The 13,449-nt window shown below is 42.1% G+C and overlaps 1 protein-coding gene across 2 annotated transcripts in view; it reads left to right on the forward strand.

Moving 5' to 3' along the window:
* The first annotated feature begins 5,314 nt into the window (after window positions 1-5,314).
* FRS2 (fibroblast growth factor receptor substrate 2) overlaps window positions 5,315-13,449 on the forward strand; it is a 52,296-nt gene continuing 44,161 nt past the window's right edge. For both annotated transcript variants that reach the window (XM_069857236.1, XM_069857245.1), the window contains exon 1: window positions 5,315-5,443. The gene's annotated coding sequence lies outside the window, so the exon portion shown is untranslated. The remainder of the gene's footprint in view (window positions 5,444-13,449) is intronic.

Here is a 13,449-nt window from a genome sequence, read left to right on the forward strand (position 1 = left end):
CTTGACGTATTTGTCTGTATGCTGAAGCCTCACCCCAGTCCTCCGGCACTGATTTGCTTGTATGACCTGAGACAAGACTTGGTGACTACATCAGGAAGAGGGCTCAGATGCTGAAAATGAACACTTATGATCCCTAAAACCAAAAGAACTGCCTTCAAAATTCTCATTCAGTTGCTTTCCAGCTACAGAGATACTTACATTCCATAAATTATTATTGCAGTGATGCTCCCAAAACATCTCTGACAGCATTAAAATCTACTTCCCAGTAAGCTGGTGAGGGGGCTGGAGAACAGGCCTTATGAGGAATGGCTGAGAGAGCTGGGGTTGTTTAGCCTGGAGAAGAGGAGGCTGAGGGGAGACCTCATTTCTCTCTACAACTACTTGAAAGGAGGTTGTGGAGAGGAGGGTGATGGCCTCTTCTCCCAAGTGACAGGGGACAGGACAAGAGGGAATGGCCTCAAGCTCCACCAGGGGAGGTTTAGGCTGGACATTAGGAAAAAATATTTCACAGAAAGGGTCATTGGGCACTGGCAGAGGCTGCCCAGGGAGGTGGTTGAGTCACCTTCCCTGGAGGTGTTTAAGGCACGGGTGGACAAGGTGCTAAGGGGCATGGTCTAGTGTTTGATAGGAATGGTTGGACTCGATGATCCGGTGGGTCTCTTCCAACCTGGTTATTCTATAATTCTATGATTCTAAGGGTCCAACCTGGACAGTCACAGCTAAACTGCTTCAGTGGCTAGGGTTAAGGAAACTGTAATAACCCTAAGATCATTGTAGCACACCCCAAGTGAAGGAAAATATTAATTTATATGTTCATAGACTGAGGATGAAACCAAACCCAGATCCCTCACAAGCAGAGTTCTGGGGTTTCTAATCACTGAACTATAGGAAAAGAACAGGATGATTTCACATCCTGCATAAAGGGTCCCTCTAGGCATCTAACAAGAAAAGAAAGAGTTTAATGAATTGAACTCCAAGTAGAGCAAGCAGCTCCTTCCCGCTCAGTTAGTTTTGAGGATGTTAAGAGACACACTTTTAAGTTTTGCAGCTGTACTTGCCTGCCTGGTTGGCATCTGTATTTGTCATGATTTAACCCTCCCTGAGCCAGGTCAGCAGCAAAACACAGGTCATTGAGAGCCCAAGCCCCATACCCCAGGGAAAGAGGAATGGGAAATAAGAGAGACACTTATGTATTGGAAATTTAACACTAAAATAGCTTTAATGAAACAACAATAATAATAAGGAAAATAATATGAACAAGAAAATAATAGAATATATACAAATACATGAAATTGAACACCCTGATGACTATAAGACACCACTGGTGCTGCAGAGCAGGCATAGGGAAAGGTGCCAGGCTGGACTCAGAGGAAGACAGGCAGTGGGCTCAGGACCTGGATTCAGGAATGCACAGATCTATGATCGCTGGGCAGAAAGAAAGATGGAGTTTTTACTGGTTACCGGCCATCAGAGAAGAAAAGCTTGACCTTCACCATCCTTCAGTTTTATACCAAATATGTGGAATGGAATACACTGTTGGTCAGTTTTGGGTCACCTGTCCTGTCTGCTCCTCTCTGCAGGTGCAACCCGTTTTTGCCTCTTTGACTTACAGCATTCCACCAAATAAGAATGTCCTTGGCTTCTATAGAAATAAGTATAAACAATGGCCTCTCTGCATACCAGTGCCCCGTTACTTTGGTGATGATCATATATTTTAAAGTTTATCACTTTTGAAGACAGACACTATCTGAAAAAACACACAGTTAACTTTCAGAAAATGAAATTACTTAGACAAGGCTTTGCTGAAAAGTTAGAAAATTAATTCTGCTTTAGATCAAACCAGAACAACATTGAAACACCTCTGATATAGCTGTGTGGGCAAAATGGACCAATGTCAGTGTCCTGGTTAAGGACTTGCAGTGTGGACCTAACTTAACATTCCCGAATTAGTGCTGTAGTGGCTGAGGCAAGTGCATATAGTCCATCTGCCAGTTTTCCAATGGCAGTCATAATTCCTGCTTGTGGGACACAACAGACACAAGCCCAACAGCATACAAGATTTGCTGGCACTAAGCCCCAGTCACTGTGACTTCAGTCACATACATGTCATTGGCCTTTCACAGTGAAAAGTTTAGTCAGCTTATTGTTCAGTGTGGATTCCATGCGATCCCATTCCTCCACTAGCCTCAGCCACACACAACAGGAAACCCGGATAGAGAGCTAGTTGTGAGTGAGTTCACACAGGAGCAAGGTTCTTCAGCCTTACAAACCACAAATTTGAGCACTGCAGTACCGAGACCCTCTATAGACCGAATTCACCTTCTTTGTAAGTAAAATGAAACTATATTTCTTCTCTTGTGAAGGAAACAGAAATAATTCCACTAATGCTAATGAAGTATCAACTAACAGAATGACAAATGCCCTAAGAATATCTGTATAGTTATTCGCCAAATGAATAAATAAATAAGGCAAAGGACACTTGCTGCACCAGAAATTTAAAATAACCTGCTGTTTTCTCCCGTGAGAGGCATCTATCTAGTCTATGTCCTGAATGAGGAAGGGGCCAAACAGAAAAATTGTGTATGACAGACTACTTAATTCTATCCTGCTTTGTGCCCACAAGGGAGTCACAATTACAGCTGCACAAGTTGCCTGATTTTTAGAAGTCTGACATTGTGACAAAGCTCTTTGAACACTGTTTTGTTCATAGCACATAGTCAAGTTCTGAGGCCCTGAAACTCTGAAATACAATGGGTAAGGACAGGAGAGCAGTCTTCATTTGGAATTTCTTTGCTTTTTTTCAGCTGAATTCAGATCTTAAATGTTACTGCAAGACAGCATAGCCTTTTTTTGCATTTAAGAATATATTTACTTCCCATTTGGTTATGACAGGCTAGTTGGAAACAGAGGTGTGCATTCTGTAGTCAGCCTATCTATACTTCTCCTGGGAAACAGTCAGCAAAAAGTGACAACAACTGCGTGTGGCAGCCTTAGTTAAAGGAATGAAAATAGTTCAAAAGGCAGCTTCACTTAATATGTTTTCCAGGCTTTCAATATTCAAATAGTAAGAGACTAAATATCTAGTATCTCAAGAAGTAAAACTCAGAGCATCTCAGACAGCAAGCTCAGCTTAAAATGAGGTCAGGGAAAAATAGCTAATTTTTAAATTGTTTTTGCAGCTCATTGTATTGTCTTTAAAAGTCTGCTAACCAACTGTTACAGTACCAAGTATCCTCTCCTTCACAGTATGCTAATATTGTTTTGATCCTTTATCTGTGTCAATGATATATTTGTACAAGAATATGACAACATATATAACTGAGGAAAGCTAAACTACTATACAAACAGCCACCTGAGGAATTCCTGAAAGACCAGGTCTGCTCCATCTTTCTCTGGTTACCACGGGAATTAGAGCAGAAGGTTTGTCATATTCCTGCAGTAATTTCAAGAAAAGTTTCACTATGTGCATTAGAATGTCCAGTTGCAAGAAGCCTTTATTTATTACTTTTTTTTTTTACTTTTTGACTGAAATGATGACAACTTAATTACTGATGACAGTACTCAATGAAGTAGTGAGCTACTGGTTTGAATTATTGGCTCAACATTATACTTCCCTCTGAAAAAAGACAAGTGTTAACTTTACCGGGGAGGTGTTCTTTCTTAGGAAAGACAGGAACAAGCCAAAAGTCGCTGCTCTATAGCCACCATTGTACGCAAAGGCTTTGTTTAATCATGAAAACAAAAACTTCTTGATTTGATATACAAAGGGTCATTCTATACTTAGCATGCCACACACGAGGTCATGCAGAATATGACATGATTGGTGGTGCTCTATTCAGCTAGCACACTAAGTCCAACTCTGTCTTTCTAAATCTGTTTTCCAGCTCCTGAAATGATGTTAGAAAGTGAATGTGGTGGTGGTTTTTTTTTTAAAAAAAAAACAAACACAGAAGGTTTTTGATACAGTATCAAATAGATTTTGGAAAGGGAGGGTCAGAATAAAATTACACTCTAAGTAGCCTCTTACAGCAGAGCAAGAGAGCAAGCTTCAGTACACATTTCAACCAGAAACATGCTTTCACTGCTTAGTCATAAACTCTGAATGACAGTGCTTATAATAGAGTCCTCACCTACAGGTGGGTAAGGTGGTGCCTTCAGCAATACCGAAGGCTTTCTTTATCACAAAGCAAAGTGTCTGCAAAGGTTTGTGATTTGTCATGAGTTTCTTGCTATGGTTTTATTTTTAAGAGGAACTGTTCAGTCTTCTATGTGTACTTAAAGAGCAGAACTTACAGTTGAAACAGTAAGGGTCTGAATGAGTACCCATCTCCAAAAATACATCCAGGCTTCATGCTGGGTATAGACATCTCAACTGATCAGAAAAGACTTCCCTGATGTGAAGACAAACTATACGTGAAGCAGAATAGGTTCCAAAGACATTGAGGTCCTGGGGCATGTCCAGAGAAGAGCAGTAAAGCTGGCGAGGGGGCTGGGGAACAAGTGTTATGAGGAGCGACTGAGGGAACTGGGTTTGTTCAGCCTGGAGAAGAGGAGGCTGAGGGGAGACCTTATCACTGTCTACAGCTACCAGAAAGGAGGTTGTGGTGAGGTGGGTGTTGGTCTCTTCTCCCAAGAGACAGGTGATAGGACAAGAGGGAATGGCCTCAACTTGTGTCCAAGGAGGTTCAGATGAGACATTAGGAAAAATTTCTTCTCTGAAAGAGTTATTGCCCAGTGGCAGAGGCTGCCCAGGGAGGTGGTTGGGTGCCCATCCCTCGAGGTGTTTAAGACAGGTAGATGAAGTGCTTAAGGATGTGACTTAGCGGTGGACAGGTACGGTTGGTCTTGATGATCTCAAAGGTCTTTTCCAACGCAACAATTGTATGATTCTATGAAACACAGCTCCTCCTGTTCAAACTCTTGACAAGTTTGTTGCCATGAGTCTTGGGACAACACGTGAGAGGAAACTGCAGAAACACAGCGCAGAGCCCGTCCTCCTGTTCCCCAGGGGTCCCCACTTTGCAGACACCAGCAGTGACAAGAGAACAGTCACCGGGGGCCATGGCCACACCCCCCTCCCTCTCCCCCTCCCTCTCCCCCTCCCTCTCCCCCTCCCTCTCCCCCTCCCTCTCCCCCTCCCTCTCCCCCTCCCTCTCCCCCTCCCTCTCCCCCTCCCTCTCCCCCTCCCTCTCCCCCTCCCTCTCCCTCCTCCCATAAGCCCCGCCCCCTCCCTTAAAGCCCCGCCCATCGAGCAGCCCCCGCCTCTCCGGCCGCTGCCCCCGGAAGTGGTTCGCGCCGCGCCCCGGAAGTTGTCGCGGGCGGAGCCCGGCCCAGCGCGCGGCCCTGTGGCGGCCGCTGTCGGGAGGCGCAGCCGGGACCGCGGGGCCGCCCTCTCGCCCGGCGCAGGCGGCCCGGCCGGCTCGGCGCGGGGCTCCTGGCGGAGGTGGGTGCTGGTGCTCTTGCTCTCTTACTTTCGGCCCCTGCGCGCGGGGGCGCCCGGCCGGCTGCGTCGGGAGCGGCGGCTCCCGGGGCCGGGCCCGGCTCGCCCGTGGGCGGGAGCGGCCCCGCTCTCTCTCCGCCCGTGGGAGCCGGACTGGGACGGGACCCCTCCCCGGCCGCGGGGCGGGGCGGGAGGAGCCGAGCGCGAGCTCGGAAGCCGAGGAGGAGCCGCTAAAAGCCGTCCTGGGTTTGGTTTGCCGGGGTGCGGGTCCCGGCGGCCCGCCCGCCTGTTCGGTGCCTTGTGGCTCCGTCCCGTCGCGTGGGACCTGTCACCTTCCCCTGGCTCCGCTGCTTGTGTCGTGCACCTCGCGTCGCCGAGCAAGCCCCGGGGCTTCCGAGGGGCGAGCCCCGAGGCTGATGGAGAACTCTGCCGGTCAGTGGGTTAGGGCCGGTGGGCAGAGCCTCCTGAGGGGAAGGGGTTCCTAGAGCTTTTCACAGGGGTACCTGGTGTCCTTGCTCTTCTCTTATTAAACTCCCCTTCCTCCGATGCGTCCCCATGTGCGAATGTAGCAAGGATAGACCTGAAGAGTCACAGAGGTCAAAAGATGTCTCAGTACTCGTTTGACTCTGTTCTCCATCTAAAATTGATGTTCTGGAAAATTAAGTCATGTTTTCTCATCTTTGTGGTCACTGCGTCTTGTTTAGCATTTATGCATAAGAAGTGATAATTAGTATTGGAAATCACTAGGGGTGTTGTTGGACTGTGAGTTGTAAATCACACTGTTACTGCAATGTGTACATGCCGTAGAAATCAGGGTCTCTTGTAGTAAGTGTTGAAAAAGTTGCCAGCAGTGGTTTGATATTAATATTTGAAGAAGCATCTTATTTGTGATTTTTAAATAGACTTTGATTTTTTTTTTTAGCTGTTTTACTTAAAGTGCTATACTTAGGTGATGACAATCTAATTTTTCTTAGGTGTATTGCTGTGTTAAAAGTGATTTGATATTAAGACACACAGGTTCAGATCGAGTAATTATCTTCTTGTCTTGTTGAAGTTGGCAGAACTGCCAAAGGAAATTGGTTGCCTGTTTTCCTCAGCAAATGCACTTGAAGAGCACACCTGTTTATGTATGCCTGCTTAAAATTAAACCAGCATCACAATTTCAAGTCCACAACCTGTTAACTCCATTCTAAATCAAGTGATTAAGAATGTTATAGCTTGACTGAGATTCCCAGAGTTTATTTGCCTCTTTGTCAAGAATGCTTTGAAAATGCTTGTTGAAACAGTGCACTAGCAGTTGTGTGTATATCAGGTTAAAGGGCTTTCCAGGCTTTTGCTTGCTTTCCAGTTCAGTGTCTCGTCTTAAAGGTTGGTAGTGAGTTGCTGTCAAAATAAACTGTTCTCATTCCTGTATAACTCTTACAGGTAGAGTAGTTTGGAACACTCTTTTGTCATATGAGAAATTTCTGCTAAGAAGAAGAGAGGTTCTCTTAAATTTTTGTAATGGGTGGGTGGTAGTTTGTGGAAGGATTGATCCTTGTAAGAAAGGAGAGTTTCAGAGACTGGCAAAATATGACGCATGGCCCTTGGGAAGACTGGTTTGCAGATACACTGCAGATATCTGATTCTGTACTTGAGTTTTACAGTTCAAGAGCTCTGATGTTGATATATTTTGTCTTTTCAATTGATACGTTTCTCTTCTTTGTTAACTGGGTGAACATAAACAGATATATTTACTTGCCATCAAAATGCCTCCCTGCTAAATCTAATGATCCATTAATAAGTCCTATTGTTTGGAAGTTAGTGAGATTATTGCTGAAGGTCTGTTTGTACTCCTACTTATGATACTTTACAAAAAATATTTTCAAAGTAGCTCATATCCACGTTTACTAGGGGTCTGATTCTGAACTCATTGAAATGAGTTTTGCTCTGTTTTGTGACCATTGAATCTTGTAGTTTAAGCAAAACATATTTTGAACCATTGTTTAAATTCCTTGTAAATACTAAACTGCAGTGAAGATAATACTTAACATGACTATTGGCTTTGTTACGTTTATGTTCTTCCTATGGAAATACCTGAGGTGATTTAATCAGTGACATTTAAAAGAATGTCTGGTTAAAGTATTATTAAGTTAGGGTACCTAATATGCTGTCTTAATTTTACTGAACATGAAGAGTGAAATTGGTTAATGTAGTGAACTGGACTCCCTGCTGCTTGTGCATGAGGAGGCTATGGCTGCCTAGGTTTCTGGAAAAAGCTGGGACAAGGTTTAATCTTAGGAACAAATGAATTAATCATGTTCAGCTGCTCTGGCAAGTTTAAATTTAAAATGTGGTGGTGTACCTGTGCTTTCCCACAGCATCACAAACTAATGAAAATTGGACCTTCTGCCTTACCAGGCTCCTTGCTGTTCTTTCTTCCTTGTGTCAATAAGAGTTGCATTGGGAGCCAGTTCAAGAAGCTGAAGTAGCTGGAAAGTAGCAGCTTTTTTTTTTTTTTTTTGAAGAGTTAGTTTTTAATTGACTCAGCACCCTGAACCAACTCACCCTGCAGTTGTGTACCTTTGAGTGGCTGTTGGCCGAAAAGGTAGGATCTAAGGGAAGGAAGAGAAGAATGGCAGTGCATGGGCCTGAATGCGTGAGGCCGACGTGATGAGACTCCAGCCTGCAACCTACAGCTTTGCCTAGGTGTACAGCTGGCATGGACCAGCTCCACCATTGAAAAACATGGTCCTGTTTGTTTCCACCTCGCTCTGCTGCTTCCTCCTTTGTGCGGGCAAATACTTGTATGGTTATGTGGTGAACTGGGCTGAGGTTTGAATGAACTTGGGGGAGGGGAAGGGAGGAGAAGGTTAGGTTTGAGCTGGATCAGTTTGCTGCACAAACATTTGTGCTGGCGCAAAGATGGGGGTGGAAGCAAGCAGTAAGGGGAGCAGGGTGTGTCTGTTTCTTTTGGTGACAGTGACACATTATGCCCACTTAAAGTTTATTCGATAATTCAGTGAGGTTAAGCTCATACAGGATTGAGGGTTTGCATACATTGTTCAGTTATGGTTCATGGGCATATTTTGCATCTAAGACCTTTTAACAGTGTGTCTCTGATTTCATTATGTACTTTGAAGGGAGTTTGAGGAAAGAATCTGGCCTTTTGTATAATAACCTTTTAAAAAAATATTTTTATTTAATACCTATTGTTTCCTTTAGCATTGTTTAATGGGAATAATATGCTGCTGTTCCTCCGTCAAGTTCTTGAAACAGTGAATTTGTTCAGCATGTACGTTGAGTTTCTAAATTTAAAAGACTAAAATCGGAAAAGATAGTTATTGGAGTGTCCACTAAGAAAACTGCTAAGTATTTTGCAGTAATAAGTAAATTTAAAAAAACCCCTCTCTTCCAACCTGGTTATTCTGTGATTCTGTGTGATTCTGTGAAACAGTGAAAATTATGAGGCTGACCTAAGATATGTATTATAGCTTCAGACAGGTTCCTTGGAGACAGTGTGTGACTCTTATTAAGTAACTATTTAACGGTGAGTGGTTTTCAAAATAATTTAAGGCTTTCAGGCTATCACAGAAGTTGTCCTTATGTTTCAGGATATGGGTAGGCATTGATTATTATTGTTAATTATAAACATCTGTGAAGTTTGTAGATACCCTGTCCCCAGTCGTTTGTCTCTACTGCTCTGCCACAGACTACCATGCTTACTGATCCTTTCCGTCAAAGAACGTGTATGCAGTGATTCGTACTTTAGGCATGATCAGCAGTTAGATAGACAGTATTAATCTACCCTCAGTGGTTAGTTACCTTGGTTATTTTTTTCTGAAGCAGACTGGTGTGCTCTTACAGGATACACTCTGTTGCAAGTCTGAGTGGGTGGTAACCTGTCATTGCTGGGTGGTGATGAGTAGCTGTGGGCAGTAGATGCTGCTGGAAGAGAGGACCTATCTGCAGCTTTTCAGTAATGTGTTGTGAAACAAATGTAATGTGTTTTATTTCTGTCTGCTGCTGAGTAACGATGTTTCTTACCAAAACTATTTTGGAGCTGTTGGCTGAAAACTGCCATTCAGACCTGTAGTTTCATGCAGTGTATGCAGATGATATTTTAGTTTTGTTTAAGTTGTAGAACAGCAGTCCTGATGTAACAGATTAGAGTTCTCCACTCTGAAGCATCATCTTTTCTTGTTGGGCCTTCTGTGTAATCAGTGTTAAATGTGAATGTTCTTTTTGAACTTGAACTGGAGATAAATTGGTGTGTGTTTTTTTCCCAAATAAGTACGTACGCATATAAATATGCATTTATGTTATGTATTGTCCAATCATAATGTACTCTTCAAAACTTCCTTTAACAATCTTGGCAACCAATTTAGTTCACTCTTTCTGGAAGCCTGTCTTCCTAGAGCCTTCCTCCAGAATTTCAGTCTTTCTTTCAAGCTTGACATGACAACAGAAATAATTATCCCTTGGCTTTACTAAAAAGAACTAAACTTATTTCTGATGTTGATACAGTAAAACTTCATTATTACGGAATATTTGGGAGTGACTATATGCATTCTTTGCTAATTAGTGGAAATGACGCGATTATTGACTGTTCCCTTCTCTTCTCTTAGAGTACTTTTAATTTCATATCTTATTTGTTCTTCTAAAATGCTTTCACATCCATATGTGGCATAGTAAGGTGGGAAGTTTCTTGTGACACAAGCTGTATTTAATCTGTCACTGACTTCTTAGGTGGTCCAGGATAATTCCTGCCCTTTTTCCTTGAATCTCAGTGGACAGAGTAGTGCTGACGTCTGTGTTAGACAACGTGTTCCTCTGAATTATTCCAAGTGTAAAATGGTTGTGGTGCGTGTTGTTGCTCTCATAGCAGGCTGTGCTGGATGGCCACCTGTATCTACTTCAGCTTCCAGGATCAGCCACAATTACTAGATATTCCACTTATTCCCCCAGAACTATTTTTGTGATGTAGAGGTTCAGGTTGCTTACTGGCTGTTAGTAGAAGCACCTCTCTGTTGGTATGTTTTTGAACAGGGATTTTTGAAAAAAGATCCCAGATGTAGGTTTTAGCTTATCCTTTTTCTTTCCCTTCCTGTATGTTATAGCAGAGATATTCAGGTACTGCTTGCCATTCATCCTTTTCTGGTTTCTACGTTGTTTACTTTTCTGTTGAGGAAAATGTGATTCAGAAATACTGTATGAATTGTCTATGCATGTAATAAAAGCTGAGAGCTATGGGACAGTGGGCATATCTGAAATAGTGATGGTTTTCCTGGACTGTACTCCAAACTCAGGAGAGACTGGGGCACCATGTTTTTAGTTTGAAGATTGAACTTCTTCCCCTTGGCTCTTCTTCATAGTGGTTTTGGTCCTGGCCGGGTCGAGATGCTGCTGCTGCCATTTGTACAGGGGTGATGGTTACTGTAAACCACTGATCTGCTACTGTGTGCTGACTCAGTGGTGAAAAGTTGCTTTTAATTTTCTGCCTTTTCAAGGATAAGGTGGACTTAATCACCTTTGGCAGTACCTGGATTCCCCTGTTTCTAATGGAAGAGACATAACTTTGATTTGTCTGTCTGTGCTGGAGCTGCAGGTTAAACTGATGTGTTGGTATTTCCACTGTTTTCCTGTGGCTGCTGCCAAGGAAGTTAAAGTGCATAGCAGTTCTTATCTGCTGGGGTTACTCACTTTGACACAAATGAAGCATTTGTCTTTCAGGCAAATTTTCTTAGGTGCGTTTGGACAGGGATTTTTTTTTCTTGTACGTTAGTGTGACAGCTGGCACAATATGCAGGTGGGGACATTGCATTCTTACTGTAATTTAGTCAGTAAAAGTGATTGCAGTAATGCTGTTGGTTTGTTACGTGAACATTGGAAACCTGTTGTTCAGCACAGTATTGATGTATTTCTGAGATATAATGTCTTCATGTTATGACTAAAACACTTGGTAGGGTGAAGAGTGGACTGCTTCTGCTATGCCTTAAGGCAGTGTGACATCTTTTTCCCAAATGGAGATGTTGAAGTGGTAGCTTTAAAGGAGAAACTCTTTTTTTTTTTTTTTTTTAAAATTATTTTTCAGAAATGCAGACTCTGGTTTATATGTAAACTCCCAGTGAGAAATGAACACTCCAGTAATAGCTGTGTTCCATCTTGGTAGCGCTGTATCTTACACTGAGCTTTTCTGAAACGACAGCAGTAGCTTTTTGCTTAGTTGCACAATGGAGTAAACCAGACCTGACTGTGCAGCAATTCTCCTTCAGACATGTCTAAATTTTTCAGTCTATTTGAGTATCAACAAACACTTTGTGCATACTTTCGCCATGCGTTGAATGCTTCTATTTTCCTTTAATTTAGCTTAAAACTGGTAATGGAATTCCTGAGGTTTTGAAAGGAATACTTCTTGGCAAGCCTAGAGTTCTGAAACCAAAGGCAAATTAAGATACCAAGCAAACGCAGGGAGGGCTACTTCTTCAGGGAAGAAAGTTAAGATGATTCCAACGTCTTAGAGAAACTTCGTTGTATTTATGTTGGTTTTGTTTGTTTTGTTTGTTGTTGTTGTTTTTTTTTTTATTTAAAGAAATCTCCTTGAATTACACCTTTAAACACAGTTATGTTTCTTTAAAAAAAAAAAAAATCTTACTGGAACAGAGGGGGACTTCTTTTTTCCCCATGATGTTACTGAACAAGTTTCACCTTTTCAGCCAACCATTAGAAGCAGGGGCTGTAATACTTTTCTTTGTAGCTGTCTGTATTTCTCAGTATTTCAAACATTGACTGAAGTGTATAATTAGGTTACTAGTTTCAGTTTAAATAAAATATGCTCTTGCTTTTAAATCACCACAATAATTGTAATTGAAAATAGTTGTTGCTACTATGAATCTATCAGGTGGTACAATAATAGAATCCAAATGTTTATTTACATTTCAAAGCGTAGTTGTGCTTTTTATACAGCATATAGCAAAGCTTCTTGTTATTAGTGGGAATAAGAGGAGTTATGATGGAGGGAAACTTGGTTGGCTGTCAGTGCCTTGTCCCTCTTTGGCGTCTGTGATGGTTGCTGTAAGCATCTTCCCTGTTTTATACTCTGTTCCCACTAATCCCAAGGTGTACAGCAGTTCATAGAAGCCTTGCGTGCTATCTCCTCTACTTATGTTACTGCATTTCTTTCTAGAGTCTCATGATTCTATCTACCTTCATTCAGCCCTGCATTTCCTTGCAGTTTCTTATAATCATATAAATTTTGATTGTCTTGGAGCTTATAATCATCTCTCTCAAACTTAACCTGTTTGCTCGCCATTTGTAATGCTTCTGAAAGTGCTATAATCCTCTCCATGCAGGGCCGCTGTTTGGGACTAGCCCTCTTTTTTTTTTTTTTCCTCTTCTCCTTCAATCCCCGGTCATATTTTACTCATATCCTCCTCCTTCCTTGACGAAATGTTTTCAAGACCATGTTTTCTTTTTCTGTCTTTACAAATGAAATTTAGGACTGTATTGGTCATCTGGAATACTGCAAGTACCTCCTAACTGTCCTCTTGATATTCCTATCTCTATAATCTGTTCAAAGTACAGCTCTTATGGTTTTTCAGTAGTCTGTATGACTGCCAGTTTTCCTCATCAACCTAAAGTTAATTGTCTTTGAATTCAAAGATTTGCATCTCATATTTCTGCATCATACTCCTCTTTTTATTGCTACTGTCGCTGTTCAGATCAGTCTTCCCAGCTATGCCTTTACTTGTGTTTCATATCGTATTCACTTTGATTTAGGAAAGTTTTGAGTATAATTGTATGTTACATGTGTTAATGCCACTACAAGAGAAAATGATTGCACCTCTGACTTTTCTTTGTAGGTATTAAAGTATCCTGTTGTCTCTCTGCTTATACAGATGAACTATGTTCTTATCTACCAAAGTTGACAGGAATGCATGTTACCTTTGGATCTTTCTTATAGAGATGTGTGAAATGTACATTACTGTATGTCTTCCAACTCTAGTTCACTTGTCTGATCCCCATACGTA

The sequence above is a fragment of the Phaenicophaeus curvirostris genome, chromosome 1 (genome assembly GCF_032191515.1).
Source record: "Phaenicophaeus curvirostris isolate KB17595 chromosome 1, BPBGC_Pcur_1.0, whole genome shotgun sequence".
Taxonomy (NCBI): Eukaryota; Metazoa; Chordata; class Aves; order Cuculiformes; family Cuculidae; genus Phaenicophaeus; species Phaenicophaeus curvirostris.